Genomic DNA, 21,144 nt, shown 5'->3' with positions numbered 1-21,144 from the left:
TGCCTTCACGAATGTATATATTGCACTGATGGGGGGGATGCGAAGAATGCCTTTTTAAACACAGTTGACTTCAGTTATTTTAAGCATACGAGGTTCAAGACTCTGAAAGCAGCTTACAAGGTATGGACAACAGTGTCCAAAAAACTAGGATTGGCGAGATACAACAGGTACACTCGGTTATATATAAATCTCTCACTCCCGGGGGACATATTCAGGGATCCAGTTATGAGAGAATGGGAGGAAAAAGGCATTAGGAAAATAGGGGATCTCTGCAATCAGGGAGGCATTCTGCTGTTTCAGGAGCTACAAACAAAGTACAAATTAGGTGGAAGGAGTTTCTTTAAGTATTTGCAGCTGAGAAGTTACTTTATGAACAAGCAGGGAGGTACACTTGGGTTTGGGCAGTGCAAAATAATGCAGTATGTACAGCGTAGCCAGCACTGCACGATCCGGCAGCTGTACGCAGAACTGTATGCACTGAAAGAAGATGACAGGGGAAAGTATGTCGCAAAATGGGGGGAGAAAATAGGCTCCTCGCAAGAGAACTTTCAGGATTCACTAGACTTAGGCTGCTCGGTGCTATGCTCAGCCACGCTACAGGCACAGCACTACAAAACGCTGTATTCACTTTATTATACCCCTGCTAGAATAGCGCAATGGGGTGGCACCTCGGGAACAACCTGCCCGCGCTGCGACTCAACTAATGCGGATATAGTCCCCATGTTTGCGGAGTGTCCACAACTGTATTCATTAATAGCGGCAATAAAGTCTTTTGTAGGAGGTACACTAGGGATTCCAGTAGAAATTTCTTCGGATTTAATACTGCTTGGGCTGATGAGGGAGGGAGAGGGACATCACATAGAGTTTATGTTTGTCGCCATGGCAGCATTACGGATTTGCATAGCTAAAGCCTGGTTGGATAGAGCTCCGCCAACCTTCCAAATCTGGCTAGCTAGGTTACTCTCCACCTACAATCTGGAAAGTGCAATATATGGTAGAGCACTAGGCGTGAAGATCTGGCATCCTATAGAATTATGGAAGAGCAGAATGGGGAGGGCAGTAAGCTCGGGATAGGGATGCTTCAGGGATAGATCTTATTTCTGCTTATATTCTGTGTTGTCGGATTTTTCAAGGTATAATATGATATGTATGTCAAGCTGTAAACAAATGTGCTGTAACATTTGCGGATTTAAGTTGGAAATTTAAAAACTTTTAATTAAAAAAAAAACTAAAAAAAACATAAGGAATTTTAAGAAATAGCGAATTTCTACATACATACCATTTTGCAATTCTCAAATAGCGATTCTCAAAAAATCGCTATTTGAGAATCGCAAAAGGGTATCTTGATACATCTGGCCCTATGTCTTTGTCACTTATCTGCAAAAAGTAATCTTCCTTCCATCTGAAGTATGAGTGGCGTAGACAAAATTGTAGCAACTCCAATATAAACACTAGTCCAATACATTGGTGAGTTTCTGCAAACGTTCGTGCAAGGTTGGGTGACGTATGTGAGAGATACTGCACACTTTCTTCAACTTTTACAGTCAGTAGATCTAGAACATCGGAATATAATTTTGATTAATTTGCTGCAATGATGGCAAGAATTAAGGGCAGACCTCCAAACACTGAATGCACAAAGTCTGGAATGATTCCGACGGCTGTCTGAAAGATGTATAACAGTCCTGAACCAATGGTCTTAAATACATGTATAGTTCCGCTCGTGTCAGACATGTTAAAGATACGACCCATAATTTCTAGGAAATGTATGGGGCAGTTTGTGTGTATCAGAGCCTGTATCTCAGCCTAGGTCGTTGCAACTTGAAGTTTATACATTTTTCGGGTGGAGGTTAAGGGTTGGCTCTGTTGTATAAACATGGCTTTCATTCTGCTTAGAGTATCACAACATATAAAAACATTCAGTGAAGGCCAAATTGGTGACTCACTGACTGTATTTGCTGGGGGAAACAGTACTTGCAATCAACAAATAACCCTGGAATTCACTGTCACCAGATATGGGATGCCTGATAGCATGCCACAACAGCCTTGATCATTCAACATGAGGTAACTCCCATTTGAGAGTAGGCCGAATGTCCTTGCAGGTGGCCGGACAAGTTTGCCACAGAACCATTACAAGCCCCGTTTAAAGAAATGTCCTGACATATGAGCGAACCGCTCAGTGTATTTTCACAGTTGGTACCACTTAGAAACACTTCACCTCCCTCCACTCCTACATCTATAGTCGTAAGGTAGTTCCCAGGATTGCTGAATGTATTAGCTACCCAACCTTTCATATTTGCCTACCTGCTTTTGTTTAACCCCTTCCCTGGGGGGTGTTTTCCCCCCACTGTGCGGGGGGGATGGGGCGCGTGTGGCGCCGCTGTGCTGATGATGAGCTCGGCTCTTCATGAGGCACAGCGAAGCTGCACTCGTGACGGGTCTGATCTGTTGTATTGTAGTATGTTATCATGGTAATTGCCTCTTGTGATGCACCATTACCCTCTATATTTGCAGGTGTTGGTACACGAGGTGTGTTCATGTCCTTGATCTTGGCTAGTTCAAGGCAAGATGTTTGTTGCACTGTGCCATTCAAAAATATTATTTGCTGTGGGATCTTATCTTATCTTATCTTAACAAGGTTTTATATAGCGCTCGTACACCCAGAGGTTTCATGGCGCTGACCGACAGAGGCTATGAGGACACAGCTTAAGAGGCTAGAAGGAGGCCATGGTCTGGACAAACAGCCAGGTTTTAAGATGCCTCCTGAACGGAAGAAGAGTGGAACAGGAGCGTATATCCAGAGGAAGGGAGTTTCATAGTTTGGGGGCGAGGGTAGCAAACCTTCGGCCTCCCTTGCGTTGGAACTTGTAGCGAGGGACGGTTAGAAGAATTTGAGAAGCAGAGCGTAAGCTACGGGGGGATGTATCTGGGCAAGAGGTCTTGAATGAATTTCGGGCTGCGGGCATGTAGAGATTTAAAGGTGATGCAAGCAGTTTTAAAAGTGACACGGTGTGCAATAGGGAGCCAATGAAGTTGCCTTAGTAAGGGTCTAGCTGACTGCCAGCGCGGCAGTCGGTATATAAGTCTGGCTGCCTGATTTTGAGCCATCTGCAGGTGTCTACTGAGGGCAACAGGAAGGCCCAGGTAGATGGCGTTGGCGTAGTTTAAATGTGACAACACCAAGGCCTTCACCACCTGGGTCAAGGCTGGCTGGGTGAGCATCCGACTAATCTTTTTATTTTGCGGAGCTGAAAAAAACAAGTGGACACAACTGAATTCACTTGGGGCTTTAACGATAAATCTCTATCAATAAGCACCCCCAGGCTTTTGACCGAACTGGACGGGATAGGAGGGGGGCCGAGTTCGGGTGGCCAATAATGTGGGCCCCAAAATAACTGGCTTTTGCCAAAAAGGACCAGTTCTGTCTTGTCAGGATTTAACTTTAATTGGTTACCATCCATCCAATGACGTATGTGGAGCATGGTGTTATGGAATTCGTGGACCGAATCTGGTGAATTGTCAATTGTGAAAGTGAGTTGCAGATCATCTGCATAATTGAAAGTAGTGACTTTGAAGGCTTTAAGAGACTGAAGTAGAGGGATCAAATACATATTAAATAAGATAGGGGACAGTGAGGAGCCCTGGAGGACCCCACAGGTGGTGTGGAGTTTAGGGGACGAAAAGGGGGGCAGACCGACTACCTGCGTACGGCCACCAAGAAATGATCTGACCCAATCATAAGCAGGGCCACAGAATCCGGCAAGTTTGACACGGTCGAGAAGGATGACATGGTCGACCGTGTCAAACGCTGCCGACAGATCAAGTAAGACCAGGGCCTGAGGGATTCCCATATCAGCGTTATGACGCAGGGAGTCCAAGACCGCCGTCATGACTGACGCAGTCGAGTGAACCGGTCGAAATCCAGCTTGAGAAGGATCCAAAAAATCGGATTGTTCAATGAAGCTGGAAAGATGTAATGTTACATGGACGTCCAATACCTTAGCTTGATAAGGGAGGAGGGAAATTGGCCTGTAATTTGATAGAATAGTGGGTTCCGTTCCTGATTTCTTTAGGAGGGGAACCACAACTGCCTCCTTAAAAGAGTTGGGTACTATGCCTTGAGTTAAGGATGTGTTAAGGAGTCCTAAGATGGGAGAAGGAAAAGCAGCAAAAATGTTTTTAGGATGTAAGGGGGATAACAGTCACGAGGGGATCCAGACTTGACCCTATTCAAAAGAATAAGTAGGGAAGGGGCATCCAGAAGAGGAAAGTGATCCAGGGAATGGGTATTGGTAACATGTGTCAAGTCTAGAGAGACCGGGGTAGTAACAGGAATACCAGATTTAATGGTCTCGATTTTGTCCAGAAAGTATTGGTTGAGAGTATTACAGAAATCCTGAGTGATCGCGGGTTTAGGCTGAGTTCTTCCAGGATTCGAGAGCTTATTAACGATGGCAAAAATGTCCTTAGAATTATTGTTGGATTGCTCGATTAGACTGGAGAAAAAAGCAGCTTTGGCTAGGATAATATCCTTCATATAGTCCGCACGGGCGGCCACATAGAGGGCCTTTTCAAGAGGGTCATAGTTACTCATCCATACCCGTTCCTTTTGGCGGACGGTGAGTTTTTTTGCCCTAACGTCGGAGCAGAACCATTTATGAACCTTAGCTTGACGAATAGTTTAGATTTTCTTTAACTGAACGTGTATATCGCTTGCAGTTACAAGCCAGTTAGATATATCGACCTCGGCCTGGTTGAGGTCAGTATTATGGGCTGGAATAGAGTTCTCTAAACATCCCAAAAAGGCTGGAGTGTCCAGGGAGCCCTCCTTGGTGTCTACATTTATTTTAGCCTTAGGGATAGAGATGTTGAATTGAATCAGAAAATGGTCGGACCATATGCAGGGCGAGACAACGGGGGGGGTTGGGGGGGGAATGCTAAGGTTCGTACTCCAGATCTGATCTAGTGTATGGCCTTTAGTATGGGTGACAGTATTAATGTGATGGCTAAAATTGAGGCCTGTGAGAAGCTCTGTAAGTTCACTGGCCAAAGGGCCACCAAGATCGCTGTTAAACCAATAGTTAAAGTCTCCGATTAATAAGATTTTGGTGTAATTGGTGACCCTGGTGGCCAATTGGTCGCACAGAGAAAAAGGAAATAGGGGCATACTCTGGGGAGCCTATATACCAATACACATAGAAGTGGTCCTGACCTGGAGTCGAGCTTAATGACCAGGTTGTCGGCTGCAGAGAGATCAAGAGACGTCAGTTTGGAGAATGTATAGCTTTTGTTAATAATGGCTGCTACTCCACCCCCTACTTTCCCTGAGTCATGGTCTACCTGTAAGATTTAGTAATTTTCTGGGAGGGCAGCTAAGATGTCCGGGGATGAGTCGATGTTAAGCCAAGTTTCCGTGACAAAGAGGAAATCAGGTTTTTGACATGTAAGGAGCAGGAAAATGTCCAGTTGATGTTTTACTAGGGACCTGGTATTGAGATAAAAGATATTTAGTCGTTGGATTTCGGCCGGTACAGACTTTGGTTGCTGATGCAGGCAGAGCGCCCGAGGCAGGGGTCCCGGAGGGCTGGAGGGGGATTGGAAGATGCCTAGATATTGTAGGCGGTCGATGGAGGCTGGGTACAATGGATAGGCTGCGCTGCGAACGTTCAACAGGGTCTCCATGGAATACATTAATGGGGGGCAGGAGAACTGGCCCCTGGGCCCGGTCTAGCGCGGACGGGCGCAGACGGGCTTGCCTTTGGCACGCCTTCCGCGCCCCATCGGCGCACCCGCTGCGCGCGTCCGCTGCGCGGCCGGGAGGGGATGATCATTATATGCTGGCTAGAATGTTAATGGCAGGAAGACTGCAGCGGCAACCCGGGGCTACCCCCAAGATGGTGGCTACCCTCACAGTTCCCCGTAACAGCGCCTAATCGGCTGTACGGGTGGAGCGAAGCACAGTGAGGAGGAGAGGGAAATGGTAAGTGCACAAGAAATCAAGTTTTAAAATGACAAACACATTTAAAAAATGCGAGCGAATGGTGCTCCTAGCTTTCCGCCTCAGGAGTTCTTAATGCGTCCTATCAGTGTAGTGCACGATGCTGAGAGCGCGTCTTATATGCTGGCTAGAATGTTAATGGCAGGAAGACTGCAGCGGCAACCCGGGGCTACCCCCAAGATGGCGGCTACCCTCACAGTTCCCCGTAGCAGCGGCTAATCGGCTGCACGGGTGGAGCGAAGCACAGTGAGGAGGAGAGGGAAATGGTAAGTGCACAAGAAATCAAGTTTTAAAATGACAAACAAATTTTAAAAATGCGAGCGAATGGTGCTCCCGGCTTTCCGCCTCAGGAGTTCTCAATGCGTCCTATCGGGATGAGGCTTGCTCTAAACAAGGCTTCAGTCCCCTGCACTTGCCAGTCTCTAGAACCCCAGACTGATTTTGTGTCTATAGTGTCCTTCCAAAACTCAAACCCTTGTCTAGACAGCTGGGCAATAAAGGCTGCAGAGTAGATCTGTTTGGTGTTAGTTAACATATTTTTCTGTGCTGTTTGGTTTGCAGTCCTATAAAAATAAGAAGATGGGTCTGTGGTATTGAACCCTGAAAATGATGGAAACATCTGTGAAAATGTTTTTTAACTGCCCTTCGGTGGTGTAGGACAATGGGGCACATGCATCAACCTATTTAGGAAGTGCAAACGGTGCGAATCGGTAAATTCGGCCGTTTGCGCTTCCTAAATACGTTTTTGGGATGCATGAAACAATGTTTCAAAATCGCTTTTTTTTTGCATTTCCTAAAAATGCGAATGCATTTAAGGAATCGCATTTGTGCGATTCCCTAAATGCAATGCATCAATTTTTAAAAAAATGAAAATTTTGAAATAGGAAGTGCAAATTAACACGAGGTTGACCCTTTGTTTTTTATTTGCGAAAATCTTTAAAAAAGCAACAAAATGCATTTTTTAAACTTTCATGTTACAGACACACATGTCCTTAGGACATGTGTGTGTGAAACATGCACTTTAAAAGACATTTCAGGGGTGCAGAGGGGGGGTCCTTTGGACCCCCCTCTGCACCCTTGCAATGCATCAACAAATTGCGAGTTCAAAAAAAATGCAAAACGGCATTGATTCCTATGGGCCACTAGGCCCATAGGAATCAATGTAATGCCATTCCTTAATTGCGATTCGCAATTAAGGAATCGCAAATTCCGAAAATTAAGAAATCCTAAAAAAATTTAGGATTTCTTGATGCATAGGATTTTGCAATTCCTAAATTGCGATTCCTTAATTTTCGCAATTTAGGAAATGCAAAATCCTACAATGATGCATGTGGGGGAATGTTCCCATTGATTGTACTTAAACACATTTCTAGGCATTTCTAGGCATTGCAGATCTATGCAAAAAATGATGACCAAAATGCTGATAACAGTACATTTGTTCATAATCTGATGAACCTTCATTATTAGAAAATTCAGCAGACTTCGCTAGATCAGACATCATATTACTGACAGTCTCGAAGTCCCAATCATCTGAATGGTATACAGACAAAATATCGAATCAAAAAAATAGAATAGCACTAATATCGAAGTTAAAATATAGAATGGACAAAATATCGAATGGACAGAATATAGTCAACAAAAATATCGAATTTAAGGTAAGTAATTTAATATCGATTTTCATTAATATAGAAAGTCAAAATATCAAAGTATATAATATAGGCATTAAATATATCGAAATTTTTAATAATATAAATTTTTTAAAGTGTTTTGTATGTTAGTATAAGTGTGAAAAGTGTATATTTATTTTATAACTTATTTTAAGTAATCTTTTTAACATGTGTGTTTTTAATAGTGTAATGTTCAGAGTAACAATGACTATATGTTGATTTGTAATGCATTGTGTAGTTTTTATGATGGTTTTTAACCACCGAAATAAATAAAGAACTGAACTGAACTGAAGTAATGAATTTAATGTTATTGAATTTTTGCGTAATTTAATTCTGTAGCCGGTTGTGGGTTTATAGGGGAATAGGGTGGGAAGTAATTTAATTATAATTAATTAAATATTTTAATGTATTTATTGGTATTTATCTTGAATTAATTATTCAATAATGTTTAATTGGTAATTAATTAAATTGTAATTGGTAATTAATTTTTAATTGATTAATTGATAATTATGTTAATTTTTTTTTATTTATTTCCCATAGCGGGTTGTGAGTTTATAGGGGAATAGGGTGGAAAGTTTTTTAATTGTAATTAATTAAATATTTTAATTTATTTATTGGTATTTATTTAGAATTATTGTTAATTCATTTTTTATTGCTAATTAATTAATTGTTAATTAATTTGCATTAATAGGTAATTAATTTTAACTGATTAATTATTATATTATATTAAATTAGTAATTACATTTAATTAATTGTTTATTGGTATTAATATTTAATTAATTTTGATTAATATAAGAAGTATTTACTTTCCCTACTGTTACACTCACTGGAGTGGGAATAGTCATTTTTACCCCTACGCTATCCAACGCTTTCCCTACTGTTGCACTCTCTGGAGTGGAAATAGTAATTTTTACCCCTACGCTATCCAACGCTTTCCCTACTGTTGCACTCACTGGAGTGGGAATAGTAATTTTTACCCCTACCCTATCCAACGCTTTCCCTACTGTTGCACCCTCTGGAGGAGGAATAGTAATTTTTACCCCTACGCTATCCAACGCTTTTCCTACTGTTGCACTCTCTGGAGTGGAAATAGTAATTATTACCCTCCCGTTATCCAACGCTTTTCCTACTGTTGCACTCACTGGAGTGGGAATAGTAATTTTTACACTCCTGTTATCCAACGCTTTCCTCACTGTTGCACTCTCTGGAGTGGGAATAGTCATTTTTACCCTTACGCTATCCAATGCTTTCCCTACTGTTGCACTCTCTGGAGTGGGAATAGTAATTTTTACCCCTGCGCTATCCAACGCTTTCCCTACTGTTGCACTCTCTCGAGTGGGAATAGTAATTTTTACCCCTACCCTATCCAACGCTTTCCCTACTGTTGCACTCACTGGAGTGGGAATAGTAATTTTTACCCGTATGCTATCCAACGGTTTCCCTACTGTTACACTAACTGGAGTGGCAATAGTAATTTTTACCCCTATGCTATCCAACATTTACCCTATTGTTGCAGTACAAATATTGTATATTATTAATTAATATTATGTTAATATATATATGTGTTAAAAAATTAAATTGTATGTTTATTTTTGTAACTTACATTAATTATTTTATATGTTTTTAGTTATTTAAGTATTTTAAGTATGTTTTAGTTAATTATAGTTATTATTTCATTAATTTCAACAAGTGTCGAACTTTTAACATTTCCGACGGGCCAAAAATTTCGAAATCAACTTTGTCCTAACCTACACCATCAGGTACAGGTACAGCTACAATGTTCACTGCAGACAAGTCTCTTTCTTCATGGTGGGATCATTTGTGAGGTTTTAAAATTAGGTTCACATTTTTACTTGTAGAATCTAGATGATTTTATCTGCCATTTACAACTAAACCTAGCCAGAAAAAAGAACAGCATTCCAGTCATAGTTCAGTCCATGGTGAAGTCAGATAAGTCTCTTTAAGAAAATGAAGAAAATCTTTGGCTTGCTGTTTGTAGGATTTTTTGACTGGTGTTGTTTCAGGTTCTCTTGGATCGTCAGAGAACGTATCAAATGTAATGAAATAGCCAGAAGTAGTTCAATCAATTGTTTGGATTGCATCAGGATTTGTAGAATTGCTGTGTTTGCTTGTTTTCGTCAAACTAATTGATCACTTGTTACATTGGTGTAGACAGGTGTATCTGGTCGGACTGTTATTTGGGTTTCAAGAGGAATGAGTTCCATAGCATTGTTGCATAGTCCTTCATTTTGCACTGGTGACTCCTCGATGGGTATGAGTCTTTCAGTTTGAACCTCTTGGATAGTAGCGAGAGGAGGGCGTCTGCTACTAGGGCGGAGACCACGAGGCCTACTGTTGAGTATTGGTCACATATTGTGATTTGATGAGGTTGATTGACACACATCTTTTCTCCTTTTTTTCCGGCAAAGGGTGGCAGAAGTACTGTTCTTGTTCCGTTGACAGCTAGGATGGGTACAGGTTTTCTATAGGAAGGTCCAAATTCCTTCTTACCTGCAATTTTCTCTCTGACTAGATCCCTAACTTTTGGGACCCACACAGGCCTTGCATGGACTGCCGATTCTTCCCCAGTGGCGGTTGGCTTCAGGTTAACGTTGCTTTGTTTTGTTCTTAATTCAAGTAAAACAAATGATCCCTTGGATTATGCCACAATGAAGTGGCATAACCCTGTGCTCACTTCAGAGTTCACCCTTAGATGAGAAAGATCCTCCAGCCTGAGCAATAGACTCCTACTACTCTTATAATCATATAAATTCCAACACTCAAAATGTATCATTAAAACCTTTTTTAATTAAAAACGTTATCATCAGTTTACAATAATCATCACACACTATGTGTCACACATTTCATCTGAAGCAATACAAGTTTAAAAACCACACATTACATGTGATACAATCAAAAGCCAATTGTAAGAGTAGCACCCTGCACCACTCCAGCCAACCCTTATGGCGATGTTAGTGGTTTAGCCAACTTTATAAAGGCTCTCAAAGTGGTAGCTATGGAGAGCAACCTTTAGGCTTAGTCTAGGAGGAGTGCAAAGCAGCGCGGTTTACCAGTATCTAATCCTTTAGTGTAGGCTAAGAGAAAAAGAACTACACACGCTATGTATAAAAATAGATATTTATTACAATAACCAACTAACACTAAACAATGCACACAATATTGCAACAATATATTAGTAAAGCAGCACCAATACACAATAGTCCCCCGAGGGAGACCAAACCATGTATACTGTCAAGAAATAAGGACCCTTCTCAGTGGACACGCGGAATACAGAAGGTTAAGGAGCCACCCCACCAGTGGATGTCATCGGAAGCAGGATACCTATAACCACTGTCGGAAACGAAGGAGGACTTCCGTTCGATGCCGCTGCTGGAAGGATGAAAGAGTCTGTTGCAAGGTCTACAGAGTCCATTGGACGAAGTCAGTCTGTTGGAACAAAGACAGAGTCTGTTGGAACCCTAATGCGGATCATGTAAAGTAGTACCTGTAAGCAGATGGAGTCAATGCGGGAGGCCTGGAAGATGCAGGTCTCTCGAAGACAAGAAGAACAGGATGCTTGTTGCAGAGCCCAGGCTCTGTTGCGCCGAACCAGTAGTTACGCCGGAACTACTGCGTCTTTGGAGATGGCTGAGTTGTTCCGATCAAACAACTGCATCCTATGGGTCAGTTTTAAAGGGGACAGACTCAATGACAGAACCTTCCGTAGTGATCGACTCCGTTACCGCGAGTTGGTGGAGGTAACCGATGCGGTCACCAGGAAATCAAGGGATCCAGTGTTGCAGTGCACAGGGGTTCGGTTCCATGAGGGATGCTGACCTCAACTGGATGAGAGGACAGATCAGACATCGAAGGGATGCAGGACCACCACCTGTGTTGCTGAACCTTTGGGGAGTCTGGAGGAGCTCAGGCTTGGCAGACCGATAGGTTGCCTTGCAGTGCCTGCGACTGCAGGGGAGTGACTCCTTCACTCCAAGGGAGACTCCTTAAGTTGTCTCGGAGTTCCACAGGCCTTGGTTGGACCTGTATGGAGCACAGGCACATATGTTGCAGAGGGCTTGCAGGACGAGGCAGTAAAGAGCAGCAAGAATCTACCCCGGTGCAATCTCGAGGTCCAAAGCGAAGTCCAGAGTACCCAGGCGGTCGAAGTAGAAGTGATGTTGATCTGAATCGAATCCCACAATGACTCTAGGGATGCATCCACAGGTAAGTCCTTATGTACCATAAGGTGAGGATTGGGTTGATTCAGGGGTCCCTCTCAGAGGAGGGGTCAGACAGTGGGGAGGATACGCCCATGTCCTTTGTCCAGTTTTGCGTCTGTGCAGGGAGCCAACAGTGTTGAGGTATGATTCCAACAGGTTTGATACCAAACATGCCCAGGTTCGTTCTAGTCAGTTTCGAGATGCTCATCGCGTAATGACGCTTGGCCTCTCTATTTCAGGATGGCTGTTCCACTTACAAAGCCTGCAGAATGGACTCTGGGGTTTGTAGGGGTGTCCTGCTCATGCAGGGGCACCCTCACAATTAAAACCAAGAACCCTGCCTTTGGGACTGAAAAGGCCTGCCAGAGGGGTGACTTATAGTGTCTAAGTGCACATGGGGAGAGATATAAGGAAACGTATATCTTCCGTACCACATACTAGGTTCAAGTTCAAGTTAAAATTTGTATAGCGCACTACTCACCCAGAGGGTCTCAAGGCGCTTGAGGGAGGGGGGGTTCGTTACTTATCAAATATCCAAGTTTTGAGTTGTTTTCTGAAGGAGAGGTGGTTCTGTGTAAGGCGGAGGTGGGTGGGGAGAGAATTCCAGGTTTTGGCCGCTAAGTAGGAGAAAGATCTTCCTCCCATGGTGGATCTTCGGATGCGTGGAATCACAGCGAGGGCTTGATTGGACGATCGTAGTTTGCGGGTGGGGGTGTAAAAGGTCAGGCGCGTGTTGAGGTATTTGGGTCCTAGGTCGTAGAGGGCTTTGTGTGCGTGGGTGAGGAGACGGAACGTTATTCTCTTGTTGACGGGGAGCTAGTGAAGGTCTCTCAGGTGACCGGATATGTGATTGTGGCGGGGGATGTCTAGGATGAGTCGGGCGGGGGCGTTCTGAATGCGTTGGAGTTTTTTCTGTAATTTGGCTGTGGTTCCGGCGTAGAGGGTGTTTCCGTAGTCCAGTCGGCTTGTGACAGGTGCTTGGGTGACCGTCTTTCTTGTTTCGGTGGGGATCCATCGGAAGATCTTTTTGAGCATACGTAAGATGTTAAAGCATGATGATGAGATGGCGTTGACTTGTCTGGTCATCGAGAGGGAGGAGTCCAGGATGAATCCCAGGTTGCGAGCATGGTCCGTTGGTATGGGTGCCCTGCCCATGGCCGGTGGCCACCATGAGTCGTCCCAAGCAGAGGGGGATGATCCTAGGATGAGGACTTCCGTCTTGTCTGAATTCAGCTTTAAACGGCTGTTCTTCATCCACTCGGCCATGTCTTTCATCCCTTCGTGTAGGTTGGTTTTGGCGGTGTTTGGGTCTTTGGTGAGGGAGAGGATCAGCTGGGTGTCGTCTGCGTAGGAAATGATGTTGAGGTTGTGTTGGCGCGCGATGGATGCGAGGGGGCTCATGTAGACGTTGAAGAGGGTGGGGCTGAGCGATGATCCTTGTGGTACGCCGCAGATGACTTCGGTGGCCTCTGATCTGAAAGGGGGGAGGCGGAGCCTCTGGGTTCTTCCGGCGAGGAATGAGATGATCAAGTCCAATGCTTTTCCTTGTATCCCGACGTTGCTGAGGCGTTGTACATTGGTGCTATGACAGACCGTGTCGAACGCTGCGGAGAGGTCCAGTAGGATGAGGGCAGCTGTTTCCCCGTTGTCAAGTAGTGTTCGAATGTCGTCTGTGGCTGCGATGAGGGCGGTCTTGGTGCTGTGTTTGCCTTGGAAGCTGGACTGTGAAGGGTCGAGGGATCCGTTAGACTCGAGGAAGGCGGCGATCTAATTCGTCAGCGCTGTGGGTGATCCATTGTGTGAGGTTGATGGCTGCTTGATGTGGGTCCGATGATTTGGCGGGAGGGTTTTGGTATAGCGATGTGGTGAGCTGGTCGGTGGTAATTTTGTTCCAGTTTCTGCGGGGGACTTGTTGTGGGTGGTGGTGGGTCGTGATCTTTCTGTAGTTGAAGTGGACGCAGTTGTGGTCCGTCCAATGGAGTCCTGTGGTGTGATTGAAGGAGATGTGCTTGCTGGAGGAGAAGATTGGGTCGAGCGTGTGTCCGGCGTAGTGGGTGGGGGTGTTTACCAGTTGTTTGAGTCACAGATTGCCGAGATTGTCCAGAAAGGTGATGGTGTTGCTGTCGTTGTTCTTTTCCAGGTGGAAGTTGAGATCTCCTTGGAGAATGTAGTCCTCGGAGGGGAGGGCGTGTGGGCTGATGAAGTCAGTCATGTCTTCGCTGAATTGTGTTTGGGGTCCTGGTGGTCTATAGATGAGGGTGCCTCTGAGTGTGGTCTTAGGGTCGGTGTGAATCTGGAAGTGAAGGTGTTCGGCGGCTGTGAGGTTGTCGTCGGAACTGGTCGTGATGTGGATGGTGTTCTTATTAACGATGGCGATGCCTCCTCCTGTTTGGTTGATGCGGTCCCTTTGGATGATCTTGTAACCGTCCGGGATGGCTATGGCGATGTCGGGCGCTGATGAGGCGTTCATCCAGGTTTCTGTAAGAAAGGCGACGTCCGGCGTTGTGGTGTCTAGTAGGTTCCATAGTTCAATGGCGTGTTTGTGGACCGAGCGGGTGTTAAGCAGGATGCATTTCAGGTGGTTAGTGTCGGAGCTCTGTTTGGCGTTTGTGGATTTAGTGTGGGTCTTGATGCAGTCAAATGTGCAGGAGTGGCAGGTGAAGGGACCATGGGTGCGTCCTGGGGCGGCTTGGTGGCAGTCAGGGAGACGGCCGGTGCTGAGTGCAGAGAGGGTTGCGGCGTCGTACGATATGCGGGTGGAGTGGATTTTGCAGGGACCAGGGCGCGGTCCGGTCGCGGACGGGCGTGGACGGGCTTACCTGTGGCACGCCTTCGGCACGCATAGGGCGTGCCCACTGCGCGTGAACGCTGCGCGCATGTACATCTGTCATAAGTGGACGGTGGAGGGGGGGCGGAGCGAGGGAGGAGCAGCTGGGAGGCGGGAGCTGGGTGGAGAGACGGGCTAGGAGGCACAACAACAAAATGGCAGCAAAAACAAAAGCGAAACAGGACGAGATTGGGGCACAATCTGGCACTAATACGATTATGGGCAGTGGCACAGGCACAATCAGGCAAAAGTGGTATTAAAAGGAAGGAGAGCAATATCGCTACGATATGGGCAGTGGCACCGGCACAATCAGGCACAAATAATTCTTACAAGCAATGCGAGCAATAGCTCTATGATATAAGTAATGGCACAGGCACAATCAGGCACAATTAATTATTAACAGCAATGAGCAATATCGCGCTACAATACCAACTTGACCAGGGAGCGGGTGGAGCGACCACTTCTGAACAAGTCAGGACGGTCATCTAGGGACTTACAAGGGTGCAACAGTAACCAAACAGGAATGAACCAAGGTACTTGCTATAGCCAATTTAGGGGAGAAAGAACAGAGCCAGGGTCCTGGGTAGCAGGATCCCAGCCAGAGCAGTCAGAAACAGTATAACACCAGGCAAAATGTGTCGGGTAACCATAGAAGCATATCCTACTTTCCTACACTGCTGCAGACAGCCTTTTTACGAGCATCACCGCCCATAATTTATGCTGTTTGTTGGAGCAGAGGCTGTGCCTCTCACTCTCTGAGGAGGACTCCCATGACCTCTGGAAAGACCATGGCAGTTTCCTCCAGGAGGCCAGGTTGAAATTCAGTTATTTCAAGTTCCTACACCACTGGCACTGCACGACAGGGTGGGTCTATAAAGCACATTTGGCAGAGTATTCCAAGTCCTGGAGGTGCTGAAGGTGTGCTGCACTGGCCTGTGACATTTTGCATTTCCTCTGGGACTGTATAGTATTTCTGAGCTACTGGGGCTCCGTTCAGGGTACCTTGATGACCAACCTAGGGGTGACACCGCAATTAATGACCCGTCTGACATTGCTTCACAAAATGTCAATATTCCCGGATATAATGCACCATGGTAAGAGTTGGCTGGCTACGGCCTTCGTAGAGGCAAAGGTGGAATTTTACACCACGCTACCGTCTCATAGTACATGGCTCTTTGACATGCACAACATGGCCACTTACAAAAGACCTATTTGTAAGCTGAAAGATCAGCTGCAGAAGTTTGGAGTCCCTTCCTACATGGGTAGTGGTATACGCTGACACCAATCGACCTGGTTCCGTCCTCTGTGCCTGCCCCTTGACTACTTCGGGGTGGGAGTTGGCTTCTTGAGGGGCTGCCAGGTGGCCTGGCACCCTGACTTTTCCCCCCTGTCCCCATGTTCCTTCCCCTCGTGTTCCCCACCATCCTCCTTCCTTGATCATCTGTCCGATCTTCTGGGCCGTATCACCTTTATCTGAAGGGGTTATTCTATTTATTGTTTTTCCTGTTATCAATGTATTCTCACAAGTTCTAGTTTACACAGTATCTTGGACTCTGCTTAATCGATAATCTTTCATACCTGTTATATGCTGATTGTATAAGGAAAATCAATAAAGAATTGAGATATTATAAAAAGGCTATTAGTGACATTAATGAATTTATAGACATGATGAGAACACATGTAAAGTGATACAATTAACAACCAAGTCTGACTAAAATAGACATTCACATTAGCATTCTTCTGAACTGTAACATGTACAGTGTTCAAGGTGAAATATGAGAAAGGTTTTGCCACCGAAATGCGGGACAGAGAGTCTGCTCTGTGTAGAAAAGTTTTAGCGATGCTACTCAGCACACAGCAGAAGTCATGTGTGAAGTTCTAGTTAATCCCCATAGTTTTGAAGAATGGGCCAGGTTTGAGTGAGACCTCAACACGACCTCCAAATGTGTTAGTTTCACTCGTGATGAGTGACGCTTGAGGGCTCTGATGTATGCACGTCCGAACTAATGTCACTGTCGAGGCATTCAAGGCTGCTTGCATGACAATGCTAAAAAGAGTTGACGCACTCACTAATCAACGGTGTACTGATGACGAGCGTACTATGATATAGGGGCTTATATTAAGGAGTTCAATATTTTCAAGTAATGAAATGCCCCTCCCCTGCTCTTCAAACCAGTAACACCCACTCATTTTTTTTATGATACAATGCAAACTGTGTGAGAAAATTCTGGTTCATACTTGATATCTCTATCTTAGGAATTAAATGCTTCAAAGATAAATTGCTTTTTTTGTCAGTGAATCTTTGTTGAGAGAGGGAGGTGGTTACTGTAAACAAAACAACAAAGCCTCGAAGAGGCCGGTGTCTTAATAATTTAGAAGACAGTTGTGCTCTTAAATCAGAAATTCAAAACCTACTTAGGGCATAAATTTCAGTCTTGTTCGAGGATATAAAACTGTATCAGATATAAGTAATAAGCCACAGACACAGGAAAATTGGAAATAAACTGTTCCTTTAATTGTTGCTTTGACTCATGACTCATGCCTCATTCTATTTTACCTGGTGTTTAAAACTCCCTGGTATTTTCCTCTGTTTACTTTCCTATGTACCACGTTATGGATTTTAAAAACCTGCAAATAAGTTATTTAGGAAATAAATAAGCTGTCCAGTTTAATTGCAAAACTGACCAAAATACTAATATATACTTTAAAATACCGATATATTCATTGAAATACAGATATATTCATTGAAATACAGATATATTCATTGACATTCAGATTGTCACTTCCAGTTGTCACCTTTCTGTAAATACTCTTAAGTCCTTTATGCCAGTGTTTGGAAGATGCTCATCTGAAGTAAAGCTATAAATACTTTTTTACAGCAGCAAGCGTGAGGCCCTGTACTTGAACTGTCTGACCTTTAAAAACATTCCCGTCTGTGACATCTGAAATCCCAGGTCTTTACAGGTATACATTCTTGTTTGTGTGAAATGTATTCACTCCTGGACCCTGGAGGTGGCGGTTCCGTCAGCGGCCACCAGAGGGCGCTCCTCGCCTGCTGATGAAACCCAATGAGCTGCACATTGTATGAAAGGAGAAGGGTTTCCTCTTCCGGGTCAGCGGCGGCAGAGACAGCATCAGCAGCGGTGGTGACATCACTTCCGGCCTCTCCTGGTGTGTCCAGCCTGCTGCAGAGGAGGAAGGAGCCCTGTCTGGTGGGCAGTTACCGCCATCTTCAGACACCCACAGATCTGCCCCCCCTCAGGGCCCCCCAGGAGGAGGGAGAGCCTGGACAGGTTTCTGCTCAGGTAGGAGAGCTGCCAACTCACTTTATTTTTTACTTTTCACAATTTATGAATCCATGGATCAGATCCCCTCCCTCCCCCCCTGGCATTCATGGTGAGGTCAGGAGAGCCTAAGTGGGGAACAGAGGAGGAGAGGCCTGTCCAGGGGTGCAGAGGAAGTGAGGCCTGTCCAGGGGTGTAGAGGAGGTGAGGCCTGTCCAGGGGAGGGGCAGAGGAGGAGAGACCTGTCCAGGGGTGGAGAGGAGGTGAGGCCTGTCCAGGGGTGCAGAGAGGTGAGGACTGTCCAGGGGTACAGAGGAGGAGAGGCCTGTCCAGAGGTGCAGAGGAGGTGAGGCCTGTCCAGGGGTGCAGAGGAGGTGAGGCCTGTCCAGGGGTGCAGAGGAGGAGAGGCCTGTCCGGGGGTGCAGAGGAGGAGAGGCCTGTCCAGGGGGGCAGAGGAGGAGAGGCCTGCCCAGTGGTGCAGAGGAGGTGAAGCCTGGCCAGAGGAGAAGAGGCCTGTCCAGGGGTGCAGAGGAGGTGAGGACTGTCCAGGGGTACAGAGGAGGAGAGGCCTGTCCAGAGGTGCAGAGGAGGTGAGGCCTGTCCAGGGGTGCAGAGGAGGTGAGGCCTGTCCAGGGGTGCAGAGGAGGAGAGGCCTGTCCAGGGGTGCAGAGGAGGAGAGGCCTGTCCAGGGACAGAGGAGGAGAGGCCTGTCCAGGGGTGCAGAGGAGGAGAGGCCTGTCCAGGGGGGCAGAGGAGGAGAGGCCTGTCCAGTGGTGCAGAGGAGGTGAAGCCTGGCCAGAGGAGAAGAGGCCTGTCCAGGGGTGCAGAGGAGGAGGGGCCTGTCCAGGGGAGCAGAGGAGGTGAGGCCTGTCCAGGGATGCAGAGGAGGTGAGGCCAGTCCATGGGTGAAGAGGAGGAGAGGCCTGTCCAGAGGTGCAGAGGAGGAGAGGCCTGTCCAGAGGAGGGGCAGAGGAGGAGAGGTCTGTCCAGTGGTGGAGAGGAGGAGAGGCCTGTCCAGGGGTGCAGAGGAGGTGAGGCCTGTCCAGGGGTGCAGAGGAGGAGAGGCCTGTCCAGGGGCAGAGGAGGTGAGGCCTGTCCAGGGGTGAAGAGGAGGAGAGGCCTGTCCACAGGAGGGGCAGAGAAGGAGAGGCCAGTCCAGTGGTGCAGAGGGGGAGAGAGGTCTGTCCAGGGGTGCAGAGGAGGTGAGGCCTGTCCAGTGGTGCAGAAGAGGGGGGGCCTGTCCAGGGGTGCAGAGGAGCAGAGGCCTGTCCAGGGGTCAGAGGAGGAGAGGCCTGTCCGGCGGTGCAGAGGAGGAGAGGCCTGTTCAGGGGTGCAGAGGTGATGAGGCCTGCGAAGCTGATGCAGAAGAGTTGAGGTCTGTTCCGCGGGGGTGCAGAGGAGGTATGGCCTGTCCAGGGGTGCAGAGGAGGAGATGCCTGTCCTGAGGGGTGCAGAGGTGATGCCTGTCCAAGGGGAGCAGAAGAGGTGAGGCCTGTCACGGGGGTGCAGAGGAGGGGAGGCCTGTCCAGGGGAGCAGTGTCTCTTCGTGGGCCTTTGCATAGCGCCGCGAGGCTCAGGGCTGAATGAGAGGCGCTGTATGGGGTGGAATGAAGTCTGGGCTCCTCTGTCCTTAATGAGAATCCTTCACCGAGAGCTCCTGGGAGAAGCACCGAGAGGCCTGTCCAGGAGTGCAGAGGAGGTGAGGCCTGTCCAGGGGTAGAGAGAAGGTGATGCCTGTCCAGGGGTGCAGAGGAGGTGAGGCCTGTCCAGGGGGGGCAGAGGTGCAGAGGCCTGTCCAGAGGAGTGCAGAGGAGGCGAGGCCAGTCCAGGGGTGCAGAGGAGGTGAGGCCTGTCCAGGGGTGCAGAGGACGCGATGCCTGTCCAGGGGTGCAGAGGAGGCATGGCCTGTCCAGGGGTGCAGAGGAGGAGAGGCCTGTCCAGGGGTGCAGAGGAGGAAAGGCCTGTCCAGGGGTACAGAGGAGATGAGGCCTGTCTAGGGGTGCAGAGGAGGTGAGGCCTGTCCAGGGGTGCAGAGGAGGTGAGGCCTGTCCAGGGGTGCAGAGGCGGTGAGGCCTGTCCAGGGGTGCTGAGGAGGTGAGGCCTGTCCGGGGGTGCAGAGGAGGTTAGGCCTGTCCAGGGGGCAGAGGAGGCGAGGCCTGTCCAGGGGGCAGAGGAGGAGAGGCCTGTCCTGGGTGCCGAGGAGGTGAGGCCTGTCCAGTGGTGCAGAAGAGGTGAGGCCTGTCCAGGGGAGCAGTGTCTCTTCGGGGGCCTGTGCATAGCGCCGCGAGGCTCAGGGCTGAATGAGAGGCGCTGTATGGGGTGGAATGAAGTCTGGGCTCCTCTGTCCTTAATGAGAATCCTTCACCGAGAGCTCCTGGGAGAAGCACCGAGAGGCCTGTCCAGGAGTGCAGAGGAGGTGAGGCCTGTCCAGGGGTAGAGAGAGGGTGAGGCCTGTCCAGGGGTGCAGAGGAGGTGAGGCCTGTCCAGGGGGTGCAGAGGAGGAGAGGCCTGTCCAGAGGAGTGCAGAGGAGGCGAGGCCAGTCCAGGGGTGCAGAGGCCGTGAGGCCTGTCCAGGGGTGCAGAGGATGCGAGGCCTGTCCAGGGGTGCAGAGGAGGCATAGTTATAGATGGGTCTCCACCTTCTTGGAAGCATAGTGTAATTGTTATGATATACAAAAAAGGGGACGGGGAAGCCCAAAGAACTGTAGGCCCATCTCCGTGTTGGACACAACTGCCAAACTTATGGGTTGGCTCCTTTTATTCAGGCTGGAAGAGTGGACCCAAGAAACATCTTAATGCAGGTGCAGTATGGCTTCCAGAGGGTAAAAACCACTACAGACCAATGTCTAAACCTGTCACTAATATACCAGAGCGAAAGACGGGAAAATCTACATGGTTTTTATAGACTTGTCAGCTGCATTTGACTGCGTGAGCCATCAAAAACATTATTATTTATTCGAGGAGATGGGGATTGATCCACTTATAATTAACTTTATCCGCCAACTATATGTAAATGCCACTGCATGTGTCCCGAATGGCAAAAATGTGGAATGAACCCGCCCCTTTAAGATCGCTAGGGGAGTTAAGCTGGGATGTGTCCTCGCCCCGTTTCTGTTTTTTTCCAGCTATACAAACAGGGTTGAGGCAGCCC

At 47.2% G+C, this 21,144-nt stretch overlaps 1 protein-coding gene and 1 long non-coding RNA gene across 3 annotated transcripts in view; one reads left to right on the top strand and one right to left on the bottom strand.

Moving 5' to 3' along the window:
* Positions 1–17,304: 17,304 nt before the first annotated feature.
* Positions 17,305–21,144, bottom strand: part of LOC144806656 (uncharacterized) — a 218,776-nt gene continuing 214,936 nt past the window's right edge. Inside the window, exon 7 of the transcript XR_013605869.1 lies at positions 17,305–17,337. The gene's annotated coding sequence lies outside the window, so the exon portion shown is untranslated. The remainder of the gene's footprint in view (positions 17,338–21,144) is intronic.
* Positions 17,898–21,144, top strand: part of LOC144806684 (uncharacterized) — a 38,683-nt gene continuing 35,436 nt past the window's right edge. For both annotated transcript variants that reach the window (XR_013605887.1, XR_013605882.1), the window contains exon 1: positions 17,898–18,014. This is a non-coding gene — a long non-coding RNA (uncharacterized LOC144806684). The remainder of the gene's footprint in view (positions 18,015–21,144) is intronic.

This window comes from Lissotriton helveticus, chromosome 1_2 (assembly GCF_964261635.1).
Source record: "Lissotriton helveticus chromosome 1_2, aLisHel1.1, whole genome shotgun sequence".
Lineage (NCBI taxonomy): Eukaryota > Metazoa > Chordata > Amphibia > Caudata > Salamandridae > Lissotriton > Lissotriton helveticus.
The sequence above is the reverse complement of the archived record's forward strand: the minus strand, read 5'-3'. Positions and strand labels throughout refer to the sequence as shown.